This window comes from Carcharodon carcharias, chromosome 10 (genome assembly GCF_017639515.1).
Source record: "Carcharodon carcharias isolate sCarCar2 chromosome 10, sCarCar2.pri, whole genome shotgun sequence".
NCBI classification, from domain to species: Eukaryota; Metazoa; Chordata; class Chondrichthyes; order Lamniformes; family Lamnidae; genus Carcharodon; species Carcharodon carcharias.
In genome coordinates, this window is record NC_054476.1 from 87,037,608 (window position 1) to 87,059,895 (window position 22,288).

At 48.1% G+C, this 22,288-nt stretch overlaps 1 protein-coding gene across 2 annotated transcripts in view; it reads right to left on the reverse strand.

Moving 5' to 3' along the window:
- cd82b (CD82 molecule b) overlaps nucleotides 1-22,288 on the reverse strand; it is an 865,856-nt gene that overhangs the window by 830,961 nt on the left and 12,607 nt on the right. Inside the window, exon 2 of one of the 2 annotated variants that reach the window (XM_041196577.1) lies at nucleotides 13,124-13,199. The exons of the other annotated variant lie outside the window; for it this stretch is intronic. The gene's annotated coding sequence lies outside the window, so the exon portion shown is untranslated. The remainder of the gene's footprint in view (nucleotides 1-13,123; nucleotides 13,200-22,288) is intronic. 2 annotated transcript variants of the gene reach the window in all.

Here is a 22,288-nt window from a genome sequence, read left to right on the forward strand (position 1 = left end):
GCAGTGAACAGATTTAGACCAATGATAGGGAAGGGATCAGAGTTAGACCAATCTTAGGGAATGGAATATAGTCCAGTGATAGGTGCCGGAGACAGAGTTAGACCAATTATGGGAGCCTTGTCCAGAGTTAGACCAGTGCTGGGAGCCAGGAACAGAGTTCGACCAGTGCTGGGGACATGGATCAGAGTTAGTCCAGTGCTGAGGGCAGGGAACAGAGTTACATCAGTGCTGGGGGCAGGGAACAGGGTTAGGCCAGTGCTGGGGGCAGGGAATAGTGTTACATCAGTGCTGGGGGCAGGGAACAGAGTCAGACCTGTGCTGGGTGTTGGGAACAGAGTTAGGCCAGTGCTGGGAGCAGGGATCAGAGCTCGACCAGACCTGGGAGCCAGCAACAGATTTAGAACAGTCCTGGAAAACAGCATTCCGAGTTAGACCAGTGCTGGGGAAGGAATCAGAGTCAGACCGGTGCTGGGTGCAAGGAACAGAGTTAGGCCAGTGCTGGGGCAGGGAACAGAGTTACATCAGTGCTGGGGGCAGGGAACAGGGTTAGGCCAGTGCTGGGGGCAGGGAATAGTGTTACATCAGTGCTGGGGGCAGGGAACAGAGTCAGACCTGTGCTGGGGGTTGGGAACAGAGTTAGGCCAGTGCTGGGAGAAAGGAACAGAGCTAGACCAGACCTGGGAGCCAGCAACAGATTTAGAACAGTGCTGGGGCAGGGAACAGGGTTAGTCCAGTGCCGGGGGCAGGGAACAGAGTTACGTTATTGGTAGGGGCAGGGAACAGAGTTAGGCCAGAGCAGGATGCAGGGCACAGAGTTAGACCTGTGCGGGTGGAGGGATTAGAGTCAGACCCGTGCTGGGGTAAGGCTACACTGTTTGACCAGTACTGGGGGCAGGGAACAGAGTGAGACCAGTGCTGGGGAAGGGATCAGAGCTAGACCAGACCTGGGAGCCAGCAACAGATTTAGAACTATGCTGGGGCAGGGATCAGAGTTAGGCCAGTGCCGGGGGCAGGGAACAGAGTTACATAAGTGCTGGGGGCAGGGAACAGAGTTAGGTCAGTGCTGGATGCAGGGCACAGAGTTAGACTAGTGCTGGGCTAAGGGATCTGAGTCAGTCTAGTGCTGGGGCAGGGATCAGAGTTAGACCTGTGCTGTGGGAAGGGATCAGAGTCGACTGGTGCTGGGTGGCAGGGAACAGAGTTAGGACAGCGCTGGGAGCAGGGATCAGAGGTAGACCAGACCTGGGAGCCAGCAACAGATTTAGAACAGTGCTGGAAAACAGCGTTCCGAGTTAGACCAGTGCTGGGGTTATTGATCAAGAGTTAGACAAGTGCTGGGGAAGGAATCAGAGTCAGACTGGTGCTGGGTGCAAGGAACAGAGTTAGACCTGTGCTGTGGGAAGGCTACACTGTTAGACCAGTACTGGGGGCAGGCAACAGAGTGAGACCAGTGCTGGGGAAGGGATCAGAGTCGACTGGTGCTGGGTGGCAGGGAACAGAGTTAGGACAGCGCTGGGAGCAGGGATCAGAGGTAGACCAGACCTGGGAGCCAGCAACAGATTTAGAACAGTGCTGGAAAACAGCGTTCCGAGTTAGACCAGTGCTGGGGATATTGATCAAGAGTTAGACAAGTGCTGGGGAAGGAATCAGAGTCAGACTGGTGCTGGGTGCAAGGAACAGAGTTAGGCCAGTGCTGGGGCAGGGAACAGTGCTGGGGCAGGGAACAGAGTTAGTGCAGTGCTGAGGGCAGGGAACAGAGTTACATCAGTGCTGGGGGCAGGGAACAGAGTTAATCCAGGGCCGGGGGCAGGGAACAGAGTTAGGCCAGTGCTGGATGCAGGGCACAGAGTTAGACCAGTGCTGGGGGAAGGGATCTGAGTCAGTCAAGGGCTGGATCAGGGATCAGAGATAGACCTGTGCTGTGGGCAGGCTACACTGTTAGACCAGTGCTGGGGTCAGGGAACAGAGTGAGACCAGTGCTGGAGAAGGGATCAGAGTCAGACCAGTACTGGGGGCAGGGAACAGAGTTAGGCCAATGCCGGGAGAAGGGATCAGAGCTAGACCAGACCTGGGAGCCAGCAACAGATTTAGAACAGTGCTGGGGCAGGGAACAGAGTTAGTCCAGTGCTGAGGGCAGGGTTCAGAGTTACATCAGTGCTGGGGGCAGGGAACAGAGTTAGGCCAGTGCTGGGGACAGGGAACAGAGTTACATCAGTGCTGGGGGCAGGTAACAGAGTTAGGCCAATGTTGGATACAGGGCACAGAGTTGGGAGAGGGATTAGATTTAGACCCGTGCTGGGGGAAGGCAACTCTGTTAGACCAGCACTGGGGGAAGGGAACAGCATGAGACCAGTGCTAGGGGCAGGAAACAGAGTACGACCGGAGCTAGGGACACGGATCAGAGTTAGACCAGTGCTGGGGATATTGATCAAGAGTTAGACCAGTGCTGGGGAAGGAATCAGAGACAGACCGGTGCTGGGGGCAAGGAACAGAGTTCGACCAGTGCTGGGGACATGGATCAGAGTTAGACCAGTACTAGGGGCAGGGAACAGAGTTAGGCCACTGCTGGTTTAAGGGAACAGAGCTGGACCCGACCTGGGAGCCAGCAACAGTTTTAGAACAGTGCTGAGGAACAGGAATCAGAGTTAGGCCAGTACCGGGGACTTTGATCAAGAGTTAGACCAGTGCTGGGGGCAGGGAACAAACATAGGCCAGTGATGAAAAGGGAGCAGAGTTACAGCAGTGCTGGGGGCAGAGAACAGAGTTAGGCCAGTGCTGGGGGCAGGGAACAGAGTTACATAAGTGCAGGGGGCAGGGAACAGAGTTAGGCCAGTGCTGGATGCAGGGCACAGAGTTAGACCAGTGCTGGGGGAACGGATCTGAGTCAGTCCAGTGCTGGGGCAGGGATCAGAGTTAGACCCATGCTGGGGGAAGGCTACACTGTTAGACCAGTACTGGGGGCAGGCAACAGAGTGAGACCAGTGCTGGGTACAGGGAACAGAGTTAGGCCAGTGCCGGGAGAAGGGATCAGAGCTAGACCAGACCTGAGAGCCAGCAACAGATTTAGAAAAGTGCTGGAAAACAGCGTTCCGACTTAGACTAGTGCTGGGGTTATTGATCAAGAGTTAGACCAGTGTTGGGTGCAAGGAACAGAGTTCGACCAGTGCTGGGGACATAGATCAGAGTTAGACCAGTACTAGGGGCAGGGAACAGAGTTAGCCCACTGCTGGGAGAAGGGAACAGGGCTAGACCCGACCTGGGAGCCAGCAACATATTTAGAACAGTGCTGAGGAACAGGGATCAGAGTTAGGCCAGTGATGAGGGCAGGGAACAGAGTTACATCAGTGCTGGGGGCAGGGAACAGAGTTACATCAGTGCTGGGGGCAGAGAACAGAGTTAGGCCAGTACTGGATGCAGGGCACAGAGTTAGACCAGTGCTAGGGGCAGGAAACAGAGTTCGACCAGAGCTAGGGACATGGATCAGAGTTAGACCAGACCTGGGAGCCAGCAACAGATTTAGAACTGTATTGGGGCAGGGAACAGAGTTACATCAGAGCTGGGGGCAGAGAACAGAGTTAGGCCAGTACTGGATGCAGAGCACAGAGTTAGACCAGTGCTAGGGGCAGGAAACAGAGTTCGACCAGTGCTGGAAACATGGATCAGAGTTAGTCCAGTGCTGGGGGCAGGGAATAGTGTTACATCAGTGCTGGGGGCAGGGAACAGAGTTACATCAGTGCTGGGGGCAGGGAACAGGGTTAGGCCAGTGCTGGGAGAAGGGAACAGAGCTAGACCAGACCTGGGAGCCAGCAACAGATTTAGAACAGTGCTGGGGCAGGGAACAGAGTTAGTCCAGTGCTGGGGCAGGGATCAGAGTTAGACCCATGCTGGGGGAAGGCTACACTGTTAGACCAGTACTGGGGGCAGGCAACAGAGTGAGACCAGTGCTGGGTACAGGGAACAGAGTTAGGCCAGTGCCGGGTGAAGGGATCAGAGCCAGACCAGACCTGGGAGCCAGCAACAGATTTAGAAAAGTGCTGGAAAACAGCGTTCCGACTTAGACTAGTGCTGGGGTTATTGATCAAGATTTAGACCAGTGTTGGGTGCAAGGAACAGAGTTCGACCAGTGCTGGGGACATAGATCAGAGTTAGACCAGTACTAGGGGCAGGGAACAGAGTTAGCCCACTGCTGGGAGAAGGGAACAGGGCTAGACCCGACCTGGGAGCCAGCAACATATTTAGAACAGTGCTGAGGAACAGGGATCAGAGTTAGGCCAGTGATGAGGGCAGGGAACAGAGTTACATCAGTGCTGGGGGCAGGGAACAGAGTTACATCAGTGCTGGGGGCAGAGAACAGAGTTAGGCCAGTACTGGATGCAGGGCACAGAGTTAGACCAGTGCTAGGGGCAGGAAACAGAGTTCGACCAGAGCTAGGGACATGGATCAGAGTTAGACCAGACCTGGGAGCCAGCAACAGATTTAGAACTGTATTGGGGCAGGGAACAGAGTTACATCAGAGCTGGGGGCAGAGAACAGAGTTAGGCCAGTACTGGATGCAGAGCACAGAGTTAGACCAGTGCTAGGGGCAGGAAACAGAGTTCGACCAGTGCTGGGGACATGGATCAGAGTTAGTCCAGTGCTGGGGGCAGGGAATAGTGTTATATCAGTGCTGGGGGCAGGGAACAGAGTTACATCAGTGCTGGGGGCAGGGAACAGGGTTAGGCCAGTGCTGGGAGAAGGGAACAGAGCTAGACCAGACCTGGGAGCCAGCAACAGATTTAGAACAGTTCTGGGGCAGGGAACAGAGTTACATCAGTGCTGGGGGCAGGGAACAGAGTTACATCAGTGCTGGGGGCAGGGAACAGAGTTACATCAGTGCTGGGGGCAGGGAACAGAGTTACATCAGTGCTGGGGCAGGGAACAGAGTTACGTTAAAAAAAAAACAAAAACATAATTACCTGGAAAAACTCAGCAGGTCTGGCAGCATCGGCGGAGAAGAAAAGAGTTGACGTTTTGAGTCCACATGACCCTTCGACAGAACTTGAGTTCGAGTCTAAGAAAGAGTTGAAATATAAGCTTTCTTGGACTCGAACTCAAGTTCTGTCGAAGGGTCATGAGGACTCGAAACGTCAACTCTTTTCTTCTCCGCCGATGCTGCCAGACCTGCTGAGGTTTTCCAGGTAATTTTGTTTTTGTTTTGGATTTCCAGCATTCGCAGTTTTTTTGTTTTTATCTCTGTGAGTAACGTTACTGTTGGGGGCAGAGAACAGAGTTAGGCTAGTACTGGATGCAGCGCACAGAGTTAGACCAGTGGTGGGGGCAGGAAACAGTGTTCGACCGGAGCTAGGGACATGGATCAGAGTTAGACCAGTGCTGGGGGCAGAGAACAGAGTTAGACCAGACCTGGGAGCCAGCAACAGATTTAGAACTGTGCTGGGGCAGGGATCAGAGTTAGGCCAGACCTGGGAGCCAGCAACAGATTTAGAATTGTGCTGGGGCAGGGATCAGAGCTAGACCAGACCTGGGAGCCAGCAACAGATTTAGAAAAGTGCTCGAAAACAGCGTTCCGTGTTAGACCAGTGCCGGGGTTATTGATCAAGAGTTAGAACAATGCTGGGAAAGGGTTCAGAGTCAGACCGGTGCTGGGTGCAAGGAACAGAGTTTGACCAGTGCTGGGGACATGGATCAGTGTTAGACCAGTACTGGGGGCAGCGAACAGAGTTAGACCATTGCTGAGAGAAGTGAACAGAGCTAGACCAGACCTGGGAGCCAGCAGAATATTTAGAACTGTGCTGGGGCAGGGAACAGAGTTAGGCCAGTGCTGGGTGCAGGGAACAGAGTTACATCAGTGCTGGGGGCAGGGAACAGAGTTAGTCCAGTGCTGGTGACATTGATGAAGATGTAGACCATTACTGGGGGCAGGGAAAGAGCTAAACCAGTGCTGGGGGCAGGGAACAGATTTAGACCAGTGCTGGCGGCAGGGAGCAGAGTTACATCGGTGCTGGTTGCAGGGAACAGAGTTACGCCAGTCCTGGGGGCAGGCTACACTGTTAGACCAGTACTGGGGGCAGGGAACAGAGTTAGACCAGTGCTGGGAAAGGGATCATTTAGACCAATCTTGGGGAATGGAATATAGTCCAGTGATAGCTTCCGGAGACAGAGTTAGACCAAGTATGGGAGCCTTGTCCAGAGTTAGACCAGTGCTGGGCGCAGGGAACAGAGTTCGAACAGTGCTGGGTGCAGGGAACAGAGCTCGACTAGTGCTGGGGGCAGTGAACAGATTTAGACCAATGCTAGGGAAGGGAACTGAGTCAGTCCAGTGCTGGGTGCAGGGAACAGATTTGGCCAATGCTAGGGAAAGGATCAGTTAGACCAATCTTGGGGAATGGAATATAGTCCAGTGATAGGTGCCGGAGACAGAGTTAGACCAAGTATGGGTGCCTTGTCCAGAGTTAGACCAGTGCTGGGAGCCAGTAGCAGAGTTAGACCAGTGCCTGGGAGGGAACAGAGTTAGTCCAGTGCTGGGGGCAGGGAACAGAGTTAGGACAGTGCTGGGGGCAGGGAACAGAGTTAGGCCATTGCTGGATGCAGGGCACAGAGTTAGACCAGTGATGGGGGAAGTGATTTGAGTCAGTCCAGTGCTGGGGCAGGGATCAGAGTTAGACCTGTGCTGTGGGCAGGCTACACTGTTAGACCAGTACTGAGGGCAGGGAACAGAGTGAGACCAGTGCTGGGAAAGGGATCAGAGTCAGACCGGTGCTGGGTGCAGGGAACATAGTTAGGTCAGTGCCGGAAGCAGGGATCAGAGCTAGACCAGACCTGGGAGCCAGCAACATATTTAGAACAGTGCTGGGGAACAGGGATCAGAGTTAGAGCAGTTCTGGGGACTTTGATCAAGAGTTAGACTAGTGCTGGGGACAGGGAACAGGGTTAGACCAGTGTTGGGGGTAGGGATCTGAGTCAGTCCAGTGCTGGGTTCAGGAAACAGAATTCGACCAGTGCTGGGGACATGGATCAGGGTTAGACCAATCCTGGGGGCACTGTTAGACTAGTACTGGGGGCAGGGAACAGAGTTAGGACAGCGCTGGGAGCAGGGAGCAGAGCTAGACCAGACTTGGGAGCCAGCAACAGATTTAGAACAGTGCTGGGGAACAGCGATCAGAGTTAGACCAGTGCTGGGGACATTGATCAAGAGTCAGACCAGTGCTGGGGAAGGGATCAGAGTCAGACCAGTGCTGGGTGCAGGGAACAGAGTTTGACCAGCGCTGGGGACATGGATCAGAGTTAGACCAGTACTGGGGGCACAGAACAAAGTTAGGCCAGTGTGGGGGCAGGGAACAGAGTTTCGTCAGTGCTGGGGGCAGGGAACAGAGTTAGGCCAGTGCTGGTGACATTGATGAAAAGTTAGACCAGTGCTGGGGGCAGGGAACAGAGTTAGGCCAATGCTGGGGGAAGGGAACAGAGTTACATCAGTGCTGGGGGCCTGGGATCAGAGTTAGGCCAGTGGTGGGTACATGGATCAGGATTAGACCAATCCTGGGGGCAAGGAACAGTGTTAGACTAGTACTGGGGGCAGGGACCAGATTTAGGCCAGTGCTGGGAGCAGGGATCAGAGCTAGACCAGACCTGGGAGCCAGCAACAGATTTAGAACTGTGCTGGGGAACAACGATCAGAGTTAGGCCAGTGCTGGGGCAAGGAACAGAGTTAGGCCAATGCTGGGAGCAGGGATCAGAGCTAGACCAGACCTGGGAGCTAGCGATCAGAGTTAGACCAGTGCTGGGGACATTGATCAAGAGTTGGACGAGCGCTGGGGAAGGGATCAGAGTCAGACCAGTGCTGGGTGCAGGGAATAGAGTTCGACCAGTGCTGGGGATATGGATCAGAGTTAGACCAGTAGTGGGGGCAGGGAACAGAGTTAGGCCAGTGCTGGGGGCAGGGAACAGAGTTAGGTCAGTGCTTGGGGTAGGGAACAGAGTTAGGCCAGTGCCGGTGACATTGATGAAAGGTTAGACCATTGCTGGGGGCAGGGAACAGAGCTAGACTAGTGCTGGGGGCAGGGAACAGATTTAGACCAGTGCTGGGGGCAGGGAACAGAGTTAGGCCAGTGCTGGGGGCAGGGAACAGATTTAGACCAGTGCTGGGGGCAGGGAACAGAGCTAGACCAGTGCTGGGGGCAGGGAACAGATTTAGACCAGTGCTGGGGGCAGGGAACAGTGTTAGGCCAGTGCTAGGGGCAGGGAACAGAGTTAGGCCAGTGCTGGGGGCAGGGAACAGAGTTAGGCCAGTGCTGGGGGCAGGGAACAGAGTTACATCAAATTCAAGGGCAATTAGGGATGGGCAACAAATGCTGCCCTTGCCTGCGACACACACATCCCATGAAAGAGCCAATAGATTTTTTAAAAGGCTACAATGAGATACAGAGAGGTTAAGCAAATATGCAACTCCTGAAAAGGAAACAAAATAGGGGGGCAGAGTTTACGGTCTGAAATTTGTTGAACTGGATGCTCATCTTGGAAGGCTGTGAAGTGCCTCATCGAAAGATGGAGATGACGTTCCTCGAGCTTACGTTGAGCTTCATTGCAACATTGCAGCAGGTCAAGGAAAGTAAATTGTGAAGAGGACATAAAGAGGCTACAAAGGGATATGGATGGGTCAAGTAAGTGGACAAAGATCTGGCAAATGGGGCAAATGTGAAATTATCCATTTGGCAGAAAGAATAAAAAGGAAGCTTTTTATCTAAATGGTGTGAGATTGCAGAGCTCTGAGATTCAGAGAGATCGGGATGTCCTAGTGCGTGAAGCACAAAAGGCTAATATGCATGTACAGTGGTAATTAGGAAAACTAATAGAATGTTATCATTTATTGTGAGGGGAATTGAATACAGAAGTAGTGAGGTTATGTTTCAGTTGTACAGGGCACTGGTGAGACAGTACATCTGGAGTACTGTGTATAGTATTGGTCTCCTTATTTAAAGAAAGATGTAAGTGCATTAGAAGCTGTTCAGAGGAGGTTTATTGGACTAATACCAGGAATGGGTGGGTTGTCTTATGAGGAAAGGTTGGACAGGTTAGGCTTGTATCTGCTGGAGTTTACAAGAGTAAGAAGCAACTTGATCGAAACCTTTAAGGTCCTGAGGGGACTTGACAGGGTGGATGTGGGGAGGATGTTTCCTCTTGTGGGAAAATCTAGAACTAGGGGTAACTGTTTAAAAATAAGGGGTCACTCATTTAAGACAGAGATGAGAATTTTTTTCTCTCAGAGGGTCATGAATTTTTGAACTCTTTCTCCAAAGGTGATAGAAGCAGAGTCTTTGAATATTTTTAAGGCAGAGCTAGATTCTTGATTAACAAGGGGGTGAAAGGTTATCAAGGGTAGGTAGAAATGTGGGGTTGAGGTTACATTCAGATCAGCCATGATCTTATTGAATGGCAGAGCAGGCTCAAGGGGCTGAGTGGCTCCTAATTCATATGTTCATACATTTGTATGTAGGAACAGAGATGTCAACGTGAGAGTAGGTTGGGGAATTGAAATGGCAGGCCACAGAAAGATCAGAGTCATGTTTATAGACTGAACAGGGTGTTCCACAAAATGGTCACCCAATCAGCGTTTGGTCTCCCCATTGTAGAGGGGACCATATTGTGTGCAGCGAATACAGTCGACTAGATTGAAATCAGTACATGTGAATCACTGCTTCAACTGGAAGGAGTGTTTGGGACCTTGGATGATGAAGAGACATGAGCTAAAAGGGCAGGTGTTACACCTCCTGTAGTTGCATGGGAAGGTGCCTTGGTAAGAGGATGGGGTGTTGGGGGTGACTGAGGAGTGGACCAGGGTGTCACGGAGGGAATGGTCCCTTCAGCAGGGAAGGGGAGATGTGTTTGGTGCTGGCATCATGCTGGAGGTGGCAGAAATGGCAGTAAAATGCAGTTGACTGCAGAGGTTAGTGGAGTGGAAGGTGAGGACCAGAGGAACTCTATCATGGTTCTGGGAGCGAGGGGGCAGGATTGAGAGCAGCAGAGCAGGAAATGGGCTGGACATGGTCGAGGGCCTGTCACCCACAGTGCGGGGAGTGGTGGGGGGAGAGATCCTTGGTTGAGAAATGATTGGAACAAGAGCAATGGAGATGGAGAAACTGGGAGAATGGAATGGAATCCATGCAGGGGAAAGGATATGGTCGAGGTAGCTGTGAGTCAGTGGGTTTATAATGAATATTAGTTGGTAGCCTATCCCCAGGAATAGAGACAGAGATTTCGAAGAAGGGAAGGGAAGTATCAGAGATGGATCAGGTGATGGTAAGAGAAGGGTGGAAATGGGTGATCCCAGATCACTGAGTATAGAACAGTGATAGTTCGGGCAGAATAATAAAAGCAAAATACCACGGATGTTGAAAATCTGAAATAAAAACAGAAAATGCTGGAAAAACTCAGCAGGTCTAGCAGCATCTGTGGAGAGAGAAACAGTTAATGTTTCGAGTCCGATTTGACTCTTTTTCAGAACAAGGCATGTCAGTTACTGCCAGCCTGCTCGAACACAAAACAAAATAATCAGCAAATAAATTAAGTCGAGCACTGGCTGAACGTGTAGCTAAGTAGCCAAAGCATCTAAATGAGACAGGGTCCAGACAGCTGGCGAACAGAGCCCAGTAAGATCAATGAGGGGGAGGGAGAGGAACTGAAAAGATGAGTAACATCTACCCTGAGGCACCCACAAAATGTGAAAATCTCACAGGAGAGCCACAGGAAGTGGGCAGCAAAGCAAGCTCCTACATGACTGAAACAGGAAGAGAATTGTTACAATCTACAGAGAGGTGTTGGAGAATAGAAAATGATTAAGGAGCAGCAAGCACATAACTCAGTATATCAAAAGAAGTCTTCTGAAAAGCTGACTGTTCTCTGAAAAAGTGCAGCTGCTGCTGAAAAATAATAAATACTGGGGCAGTCCAAATGTAACTCTGTGAAATCAGCAGCGATACACGAGCTGTCCAACAGTACGGCTCACTCTTACAGACTGCTGTTCACTCTGACCATGTGACACATGTAAGAACACCAGAGCTGTCAGCAACAGGAAATGATACCTGGGTCAACAGTCTTGAGCTTTTTTTCATTGATTAATCTACCCACTTCCTCAGTGTCCCTCCATCCCATCTCTCCACAAACACTTTGAATTGCCTCTTGCACCCCTGTCCACTGACCTCTTCAATGTCTCTCCCTTGTACCCTGCTCCACAGCTGTTATTGCCCTTTGGGTGAAATGCTTCTCTGACTTCCCTTTGTAAGCTGGCACCAGTGGGCACAAATTTGATGAGCCAAATGGCCTTCTTCTGTGTCATAAATGATTTTATGACTCTGTGATGCTACAACCTGATCCTTTCACCACAGTCAACACTTTGCTTAATTAATTTGGACCATTCAGAATCTAGATCTTTGATAACATTGTCCTAAGGCCTCAATCAGTTATCTATTTTATTTTGAGATTTCTACTACAGCCAGTAATGATATGAACAAGCTATACCCCATTATCATTTTCCAGCTAACTCCAAGATAACTAACACTGGTCATTAGGGCTCATTTTAACTGTCCAGCCTGGCAGGATACTGATAAAATCAGGTCAGGGGCCGGTGACTTCAAAGAGAGTAACATGGAGCAATGACTGAACTAGGTTTGTGACCCAAACTCACTGCTATTTTGTTGCTTAAAATGGGAGTGCAGCATTGCCAGCTGCTGCAGTTTAAAGAGCGCAGCTGTTCTTGTCAGCAAAGGGAATTTGTGCAGGGTCATTAACGCACAGACATATTGTTAAGTACTAGGTCCTACAGCAGGGACCCCTACTTCTCAATCAGGCAGCAGAAAATACTATCACTGCGAGTGAAACCAGAGGACCAAGATTCACCAAGTACCAAGATGGGTGGCTCCAGGTTATGTGGGAGAAGGTGACAACACTTGTCTGGCTGATATCCTCACCAAGTAGCAGCCTTCCAACAAGCTGATGTACAAAAGTCCCCTCACATCTCCCCAGTGTGATTTGCAGCATTCTGCCCATTCCCAGTGTGGTACACTCTGCAGAAACTTTAACTCTTTCCCTCTCTCTCTCAATTGTTGACCCCTCTCTCACCGGTACCACTCCCTCCACACCACCAATACAAACAATTCCATTAGTGGAAAAGCTCAATGCTCATGTGACCAGTGCTATAGGTAGAGGCCTCTGCAATCTCAGCCACTGGGGCTGCTGTCATGCAAGTCACTGTGACGTGAGGCTGTGCCCACATGGCAGTGCCAGGCAAGGAACAAGCACAGATATCCTTCCTGTAGCTACCCATGTGAAGAGACATGTTCAGGCCTGGGTCCACAGCTGCTATCATGTCACAATTGACCATCTCAGGCCCCTGCTCACTGAGGTCAAAGGTCAACTCAGTCCTAAATGGTGGACATGAATTCAAAGAAACCAGCCACCTCAGAACAACTTACATTCAAACATCTTTGACATGGATAAGCATTCCAAAATGCTTCATAGACAATAAGGAAAAAATGAGCACCAAGGCAAAGGGGATATTAGGACATGTGACTGATTGGTCAAAGTAATGGGTTATGAAGAGGGTCTTAGGAGGGAGAGAGAGAGAGATGCATAGTTTAGACAAGACCACAGTGTGGTGCTTACTCAGCTGAAGGCATGACTCTCAATGTTGAAGTGCAGAAGGGCATAAGGTCAAAGTCCGAGAAATAAAGAGTTTGGGGTAGTAGTAGAGTGGAGGAGGGGCAAGGTCATGGGGGGATTAAAACACGTCAAGTATGTACAAAAAGAAAGCAGTTTGACAGTTCATCCATGGCACGTTACAAGAGAAGTATCTTACTGGCAAACATTAGCAACACAGGGCAACCACACTTAGATTGTCTCAGACTTTCATTTGGACTGAGTCCAACAAGATCTTGCTATGTACAGGATATCCCATTACAGGAACACTATGTTTGACAGTTCAGTAAAAGGTGAAATCAACGTGGGTGAAGGTGTATTTGACAAAAAATACGGTGACTGTGGTAGGATGATTTAACCGCTGGGGTAATGGGAAGTGTGTCTGCTCAACGACAGCATGGTGACTGGCTTTCACAGCTACTCCATAGATACCACTGACCTTGGGTTAATGTCGTCCAAGTTTTTATGTAAACAAACAATGGGCTTGTGCCTCTGAGGGGGATTTACATGGGGAGCTGGAAAAAAGGACATGAATTTACTTCAACTCTCTATAAAACTTAAATCCATCAATAGATTGTGCATCTGGGGACGCTGCACTCATAATCCCAGACAGGATAACAAATAAAGCAAACTCTTTTTGCAACATCTTTCTCCATTTTATTGATACTTGCTCAGGGTTCCTTAGAACCTCACGAATTTGTTTGATCCAAACTCCAAATGACCCATCCCCCACACCCTTTCCTGTTCTCCACATCCTCTCCATGTTTCTATGTGGAAACCAAAATGAAGCGAGTTGAACGAATTCCTCCCTGGCATCCCTGAAGTGTGTAACTCTTCACTTCTTTCAGCCTAAGTCAGCAGGCTATCAAAACCCAACCTCAGTGTCAGCCAATCCCTACTTACTGATCAAGTTTACTTATCCTGCAGTGCAACCTTTAAAGCGATAAGATCCAAATGGGATAACACACTCCAGGCACTTCCTGGGGGCTGCTCCTGTTACACCACTGAAACTTCCATGGCTGTTTCACAGCACAGCGAAAGGAGTTGCGAGAAATTCCTGGTGACAGTGTCCAAGAAGTGCCCACGCCGGTGAGCAGCAATGTGCTGGGAGGCTCTGCCTTGTAATAAGAGGGAGACAAGGAAGCCCAAGGCAGTAATACACTACACGCAAGTGGTGTGATCAAGGGAAGGATCCCTCACTCATCCCACAGCTCTATCCTTGTCAGCTTCAATGCTGCTTCTTATTAACTGAACGACCAACAACAGGAAGCATGTCCCTGCCTGCCTTTACATCTTGTGTCTTTTTCTATTCCACTCTTTAGGGAAGGAGATCTGCCGTCCTTACCTGGTTTGGCCTACCTGTAACTCCAGACCCACAGCATTGTGTCTAACTCTGAAATGCCCTCTGATCAAGGGCAATTAGGGATGGGCAATAAATGCTGGCCTAGCCAGTGACGCCCACATCCCATGGATGAATTAAAAAACTCTACAAATTTGTGATATTAAAATTCCTTCCATTTTTCTGATACTTGTTTTAATTGGGATTATTGGTGCTATACTCATCAGCATGGTGATTTGAAAACACTCCACGTGGTGAACTGCACAACTTTTGTATATTCAATTCAGATTCTCTACTCAGTCATCAGACAGAACAGCAGCCATGAGTCCAGGACACACAACTCTCACCAAGGCACAGAACATGCCAAACACATACAGGAGTTACATGTCACAAATTAACCACCTCTACCCGACCAAAAGCTGAATATTGCTCGCCAAGATTTTGGGCACCAGTGGGCAAGAGGCTGTGCAAGAGGGAACAGCAAAGAGTAGACATCCATCTGCTACAGGAGCTTCCATACTGAGGGGGACAGAGAGGCATTTCTATAATTGTTGTCGTAAGCTCTGCGCAGTGTGTTGCCTCTTAGATGCCAGGATATAGGACATCACAGAAGGAGTGCAGAATATTCTGCAGGAGGAAGGAGGTGATCCAGGAGATTTTTTTTATTTATTCATTCACGTGATGTGGGTGTCGCTAGCTAGGCCAGTATTTCTTGCCCATCCCTAATTGCCCTTGAGAAGGTGGTGGTGAGCTGCCTTCTTGAACCGCTGCAGTCCATGTGGTGTAAGTACACCTACAGTGCTGTTAGGAAGAGAGTTCCAGGATTTTGACCCAGCGACAGTGCAGGAACGGAGATATATTTCCAAGACAGGACGGTGAGTGGCTTGGAGGGGAACTTCCAGGTGGCAGTGTTCCCATCTATCAGCTGCCATTGTCTTTCTAGATGGTAATGGTCGTGGGTTTGGAAGGTGCTATCTAAGGAGCCTTGGTGAGTTCCTGCAGTGCATCTTGTAAATGGTACACACTGCTGCTACTGTGCGTTGGTGGTGGAGGGAGTGCCAACGGCATAGAGAGGGCAGGTATTGAGGTCCTAAGATCAGATTTTCAGGAGCTAGGGAGGAATTTAAGATGTAGGACCTTAAAGGTAGTGATCTTTGGATTACTCCCAGTGCGACATGCTAGACGGAGTAGAAATAGGAAGGTAGGGAGGATCAATGCATGGTGCAGGAAGGAGGGATTCAGATTCTTAGGCCATTGGGACCAGTTCTGGGATCAATTCATAAGGGATGAGTTGCACCTTAACAGGACTGGGACAATGTCCTCATGGGAAGATTCACTAGTGTGGTTGGGAAGGATTTAAACAAAATTGGTAGGGGAGGGGGTGGTCCATTGGGCACCAGTAAATAAAAGCATAAAGGAGGGGTGCAGACAGGCCTTTCTGTGGCCGTAGATGTGACTCCAGGATGATCTGTTGCCTCCCTAGTGCCAGGGTCACGGATGTCACAAAACGGCTGCAGGGCATTCTGTAGGGGGAGGCCAAACAGTTAGAGATTGTGGTTCACATTGGTACCAACGACATAGGTAGAAAGAGGGATCAGGTACCGCAACAAGAATTTAGGGAGCTAGGTAGCAGATTAAAAAGTAGGACCTCAAAGGTTATAATCCCTGAATTACTCCCTGTGCCAGGCGTTAGTGAGTATAGGAATAGGAGGATAAATGTGTGGCTGGAGAGATGGTGGAGGATGGAGGGCTTTAATTTCCTGGATCACTGGGTCTGTTTTCTGGTGAAGGTGGAGCCTGTACAAGTAGGATAGGTTGCACCTGAACTGGAAGGGGACCAACATCCTTCCAGGCAGGTTTGCTAGTGCAGTTAGGCGGGATGTGGGGTGGTTTAAACTAATTTGGCAGGGGGATGGGATACAGAGTGGAGGTACAGGAGGGGTGATGCACAGCCAAATACAGAAGAAAAACTAAATCAGTCTGGAAGACAGAGCAAATATAGACCTGTTGAGGCACAAGGGAATAATGCAAGGCTGGAATGCATCTATTTTAACACAAGGAGTCTTACAGTAAGACAGATGAATTGAGGGTGTTGATTAACACATGGGAATATGATATTGTTGCTATCACAGAGACATGGTTGAGGGAAGGGCAGGACTGGCAGTTCAATATTCCAGGGTATAGAATCTTCAGGCTTGATGGGGGGAGGTCGGGGTGTAAAAGAGGAGGTGGCATTGCACTATTGATCATGGAGTCAATTACTGCAGTAAGGATGGATGGTATCTTAGAAGGTTCCTCAAATGAGGCCATTTAAGCAGAACTTAAAAACAAAAAGGGGGCTATCACTTTGCTGGGAGTGTACTACAGATCTACAAACAATCAGGGAGAGATAGAGGAACGGGATGTAGGCAAATCTCAGAGAAGTGTAAAAATAATAGGCTAATAATAGTAGGGGATTTCAACGTCCCCAATATTAACTGGGATAGTCTTAGTGTAAAAGGATTAGAGGGGGTTGAATTCTTAAAATGCATCCAGGAGAGCTTTTTGAGCCAGCATATAGAAACTCCTACAAGAGAAGGGGTGGTTATAGACCTAATCTTAGAGAATGAAGCCAGGCAAGTGGTAGAAGTGTCAGTGAGGGAGCATTTCAGGGATAGTGACCATAACTCTGTAAGATTTAAGGTAGTTTTGGAAAAGGACAATGATGGAACGGAAATAAAGGTCCTGAATTGGGGGAAGGCTGATTTCAATATGATAAGACAGGATCTAGCCAAAGTGGACTGGGAACAGCTACTTGTAGGAAAGACCAGTGGGAGTCATTCAAAAAGGAAATAGTGAGCGTTCAGGGCCAACATCTTCCTGTAAAGGTGAAAGGTAGGACCAACAAGTCCAGAGAACCCTGAATGACAAGTGATATAGAGGATTGGATAAGGGAAAAAAAGGAGGCTTATGGCAGATACAGAGGGTTGAAAACAGCAGAAGTCCTAGAGGAGTATAGAAAGTATAGCGGGGTACTTAAAAAAGTAATTAGGAGACCGAAGAGGGGGGCATGAGAAAACACTGACGGGCAAGATTAAGGAAAATCCCAAGGCATTTTATAAATATATTAAGGGCAAGAAGATAACCAGGGAAAGAATGGGGCCCATTAGGGACCAAAGTGACAATCTGTGCGTGGAGCTGGAGGACGTAGGTAAGGTTTTAAATGATTACTTTTTATCAGTATTCACTATAAGAAGGATGATGTAGGTGTAGAAATCAGGAAGGAGGACTGTGATAGACCGGAACAAATCAGCATTGAAAGGGAGGAAAAATTAGCAGTTTTAGCAGGCTTAAAAGTGGATAAATCCCCAGGCCCAGATGAGATGTATCCCAGGCTGCTACGTGAGGCCAAGGGAAGAGATTACAGGGGCTCTGACACTAAATTTCAAATCCTTTCTGGCCACAGGAGAGGTGCCAGAGGACTGGAAGACAGCAAATGTGGTACCATTATTCAAGAACGGTAGTAGGGATAAACCAGGTAATTACAGGCCAGTGAGTCTAACATCAGTGGCAGGGAAACTACTGGAAAAAAATTCTGAGGGACAGGGATTAATCTCTACTTTGAGAGCCTGGGATTAATCAGGGATAGTCAGCATGGCTTTGTCAGGGGGAGATCATGTCTAAAAAATTTGATTGAATTTTTCGAGGAGGTGACTAGTTGTGTAGATGAGGGTAGTGCAGTTGATGTAGTCTACACGGACCTAGGTGAGGCTTTTGACAAGGTCCTGAATGAGAGAATGGTCAAGAAGATAAGACCCCATGGGATCCAGGGCAATTTGGCAAATTGGATCCAAAATTGGCTTAGTGGCAGGAGGCGGAGGGTGATGCTCAGAGGTTGTTTTTGCCATTGGAAGCCTGTGATGAGTGGTGTACCACAGGGATTAGTGTGGGACCCTTGATGTTTGTAGTGTACATTAATGATTTAGGCATGAATATAAGAGGCAAGATCAGTAAGTTTGCAGATGATGCAAGTACTGATGGTGTCGTAAATAGTGAGCAGGAAAGCCTTAGATTACAGGACGATATAGATGGGCTGGTAAGATTGGCAGAGAAGTTGCAAATGAAATTGAATCCTGAGAAGTGTGAGGTATCACTATTACGGAGACATGGTTACAAGGAAATCAAAGCTGGGAACTAAATATTCAGGGGTATGTGACTTTTCAAAAGGACGGGCAGGGAGGAAAGTATGGTGGGGTAGCTTTGTTAGTACGAGATGGAATAAGTACGACAGCAAGAAATGATCTTGGATTGGAAGATGTGGAATCCATGTGGGTGGAGGTAAGAAATGACAAGGGAAAGAAGATACTAGTGGGAGTAGTCTTTAGTCCCTCTAACAGTAGCTATGCTGTTGAACAGAGAATAAATCAGGAAATAATGAGGGCATGTAAACAAGGCTGTATGTTAATCATGGGTGACTTTGATCTCCATGTAGATTTGGAAAATCAAATTGGCAGAGGTTGCCATGCGCAAGAATTTATAGAGTGTTTTCAGGACAGTTTCCTAGAACAATATGTTGTGGATCCAACCAGGGAATTTGGATCTGGTAATGTGTAACAAAGTAGGTTTAATAAATTATCTCAGAGTAAAAGATTCCCTAGTAAACAGTGACCATAACGTGGTGGAATTTAGCATTCAGTTTGAGAGTGAGAAACTAGAGTCGGAAACAACTGTGCTAAACGTAAATAACGTTAATTACAAAGGAATGAGGGCAGAGTTGGCTGCAGTGGGCTGGGGAATGAGTTTAGCAGCAAAGACGGTTGATGAACAATGGCAGACATTTTAAAAATACTTCATGACTCACAACAAAGATATATCCCAGTGAGGAAGAAGGATTGTAGGAGGGGGATAATCCAACTATGGTTAACCAAGGAAGTTAAGGATAATATCAAAGTGAAAGAAAAAGTGTACAATGTGGCAAAGATTAGTGGTTAGCCAGAGGATTGGGAAAGTTTTAAAAACCAACAGAGTTTGACCAAAAATAATAGAGGGAGAAAATAAACTTTGATGGTAAACTAGCAAGTAATATAAAAACGGACAGTAAGAGCTTCTTTAAATATATAAAAAGGTGAACAAAGTAAATATAGGCCCCTTAGAGAATGAGGCTGGGGAAATAATAACGGGGATCAAGGAAATGGCAGAGGAGTTGAATAACTACTTTGCATCAGTCTTCATGGTAGAAAACACAAATAGCATTCCAAAAATATTAAATAATCAAGGGGCAAAATTGGGGGAGGAAATAAATACAATAACTATCACTAGAGAAAAAATACTAGGGAAAATAATGGGACTAAAGGCCATGAAATCCCTTGGACCTGATGGGTTGCATCCTAGGATATTAAAGGAAGTAGCTACACAAATAGTCATTGGGAAAATGTTGGAGTCTATTATAAAGGATGTAATAGTAGAGCATTTAGAAATACATAATCTAATCAGGCAGATTCAGCATGGCTTCATGAAGGGGAAATCATGCCTGAAAAATGTATTTGAATTCTTTGAGGAGGTAGCAAGCAGGATAGATAAAGGGGAACAAGTAGATATAATATATTTGGATTTCCAAAAGGCATTCAATAAGGTACCACACATAAGGCCACTTAATAAGATAAGAGCCCATGGTGTTGGGGGGTAGTATATTAGCATGGATAGAGGACTGGTTAACTAATAGATGATAGAGAGTTGAGATACGGGGGCCATTTTCAGGATGGCAACCTGTAACTAGTGGATGCCACAAGGATCAGTGCTGGGGCCACAATTATTTACAATATATATTAATGACTTGGATGAGGGAAATGAATGTACTATCACCAAGTTTGCAGATGACACAAAAATAGGTAGGAAAGCAAGTGGTGAGGATGACACAAAAAGTCTACAGAGGGATATAGACAGGTTAAGTGAGTGGGCCAAAATGTGGCAGATGGAATATAATGTGGAAAAATGCGAGGTTATGCACTTTGGCAGGAAGAATAGAGGAGCTGAATATTATTTAAAAGGAGAAAGACATCAGAAAGCTGTAGCACAGAGGAATTTGGGAGTCCTCGTGCATGAATCCCAAAAAGCTAGCATACAAGTTGAGCAGGTAATAGGGAAGGCAAATGGAATGTTGGTCTTTATTTCAAAAGGAATGGAGTATAAAAATAGGGAAGTCTTGACAAAACTATACAAGGCACTAGTTAGACGATACCTAGAATACTGTGAACAGTTTTAGTCACCTTATCTAAGGAAAGATATACTGGCATTGGAGGCAGTCCAGAGAAGGTTCATTAGGTTGCTCCTGTGTTTGGAGGGATTTTCTTATGAGGAGAGGTTGAGTCGGTTGGGCCTGTACTCATTGGAGTTTAGAAGAATGAGAGGCGACCTTATTGAAGCATATAAGATTCTTAGAGAGCTTGACAGGGTAGATGCTGAGAGGCTGATTCCCCTGGTGGGAGAGTCTAGGACCAGAGGGCATAATCTCAGAGTAAGGGGGCACCCACTTAAAACAGAGATGAGGAGGGATTTCTTCTCTCAGAGAGTAGTGAATCTGTGGAATTCTTTACTGCAGAGGGCTGTAGAGGCTGGGTCATTAAGTAATTCAAGGCTGAGATAGACAGATTTTTAATCAGTAAGAAAATCAAGAGTTCTGGGGAAAAGGCAGGAACGTGGAGCTGAGGATTATCAGATCAGCCATGATCTCATTGAATGCCGGAGCAGACCTGATGGGCCGAATGGCCTACTTCTGCTCCTACGTCTTATGGTCATATGTGATGCATTTGGGAGGACTAACACAGCAAGGGAATACACAATGAATGGTAAGACCCTAGAAAGTACAGAGGATCAGAGGGGCCTTGGTGTACATGTCCATAGGCCCCTGAAGGCAGTAACATAGATAGATAAGGTGGTTAAGAAGGCATACAGGATACTTGCCTTTATTAGTCGAGGCATTTAATAATAAGAGCAGGGAGGTTATGTTGGAGCTGTATAAAACGCTAATTAGGCCACTGCTGGAGTACTGTGTGCAGTTCTGGGCGCCACATTATAGGCAGGATGTGATTGCACTGGAGAGGGTGCAGAGGAGATTCACCAGGATGTTGCCGGTCCGCAGCATTTTATCTATGAAGAGAGATTGGATAGGCTGGGGTTGTTTTCCTGAGAGCAGAGAAGGCTGAGGGGGGACCTGACTGAGGTGTACAAAATTATAAGGGGCATAGATAGCGTAGATTGGAAGCAACTTTTCCCCTTAGCAGAGGTGTTAACAACCAGGGGGCATAGATTTAAGGTAAGGAGCAGGAAGTTTAGAGTGGATTTGAGGAAAAGATTTTTCACCCAGAGGGTGGTGGGAATCTGGAACACACTGCCTGAGGAGGTGATAGAAGCAGCAAACTTCACAACATTTAAGAAGTATTTAGATGAGCACTTGAAATACCATAGCATACAGGGCTACAGCCAAGTGCTGGTAAATGGGATTGGAATAGATAGGTATAAAAACAAAAAAACATGACTCGAAACGTCAACTCTTTTCTTCTCCGCCGATGCTGCCAGACCTGCTGAGTTTTTCCAGGTAATTCTGTTTTTGTTTTGGAATAGATAGGTGTTTGATGGCTGGCACGGACACGCTGGGCCGAAGGACCTGTTTCTGTGCTGTATAACTCTGTGATTCTATGACTAAGAAATTAGTGCATAAAGTGAGATTATTGGAAAGTACTAGAGGAGGAAGTGGTTCCATATTAGATAACAGTAGATTAAGGAGGACTATGAAAAATGCAAAAACAGGATTACAATCCATGTACATAAACACACAAACCGGTCTGACCCCAGGGTATCCCGGTTTGACGCTGAGATATCCCAGCCTGACGCTGGGGTATCCCAGTCTGATCGCTGTCTGACCGTGAGACATCCCTCTTTGACCCTGTGATATCCTTGTCTGATCCCAGTCTGACCCTGGGATATCCCAGTTTGATGCGGGTCTGACCCTGAGATATCCCACTGTGATCCCGGTCTGACCCTGAGATGTCCCAGGGTAATCCCGGACTGACCCTGAGATATCCGTCTGACCCTGAGATATCCCAGCCTGACGCTGGGGTATCCCAGTCTGCTCCCAGTCTGACCGTGAGATATCCCTGTTTGACCCTGTGATATCCTTGTCTGATCCCAGTCTGACCCTGGGATATCCCAGTTTGATCCGGGTCTGACCCTAAGATATCCCACTGTGATCCCGGTCTGACCCTGAGATATCCCAGGGTAATCACGGAC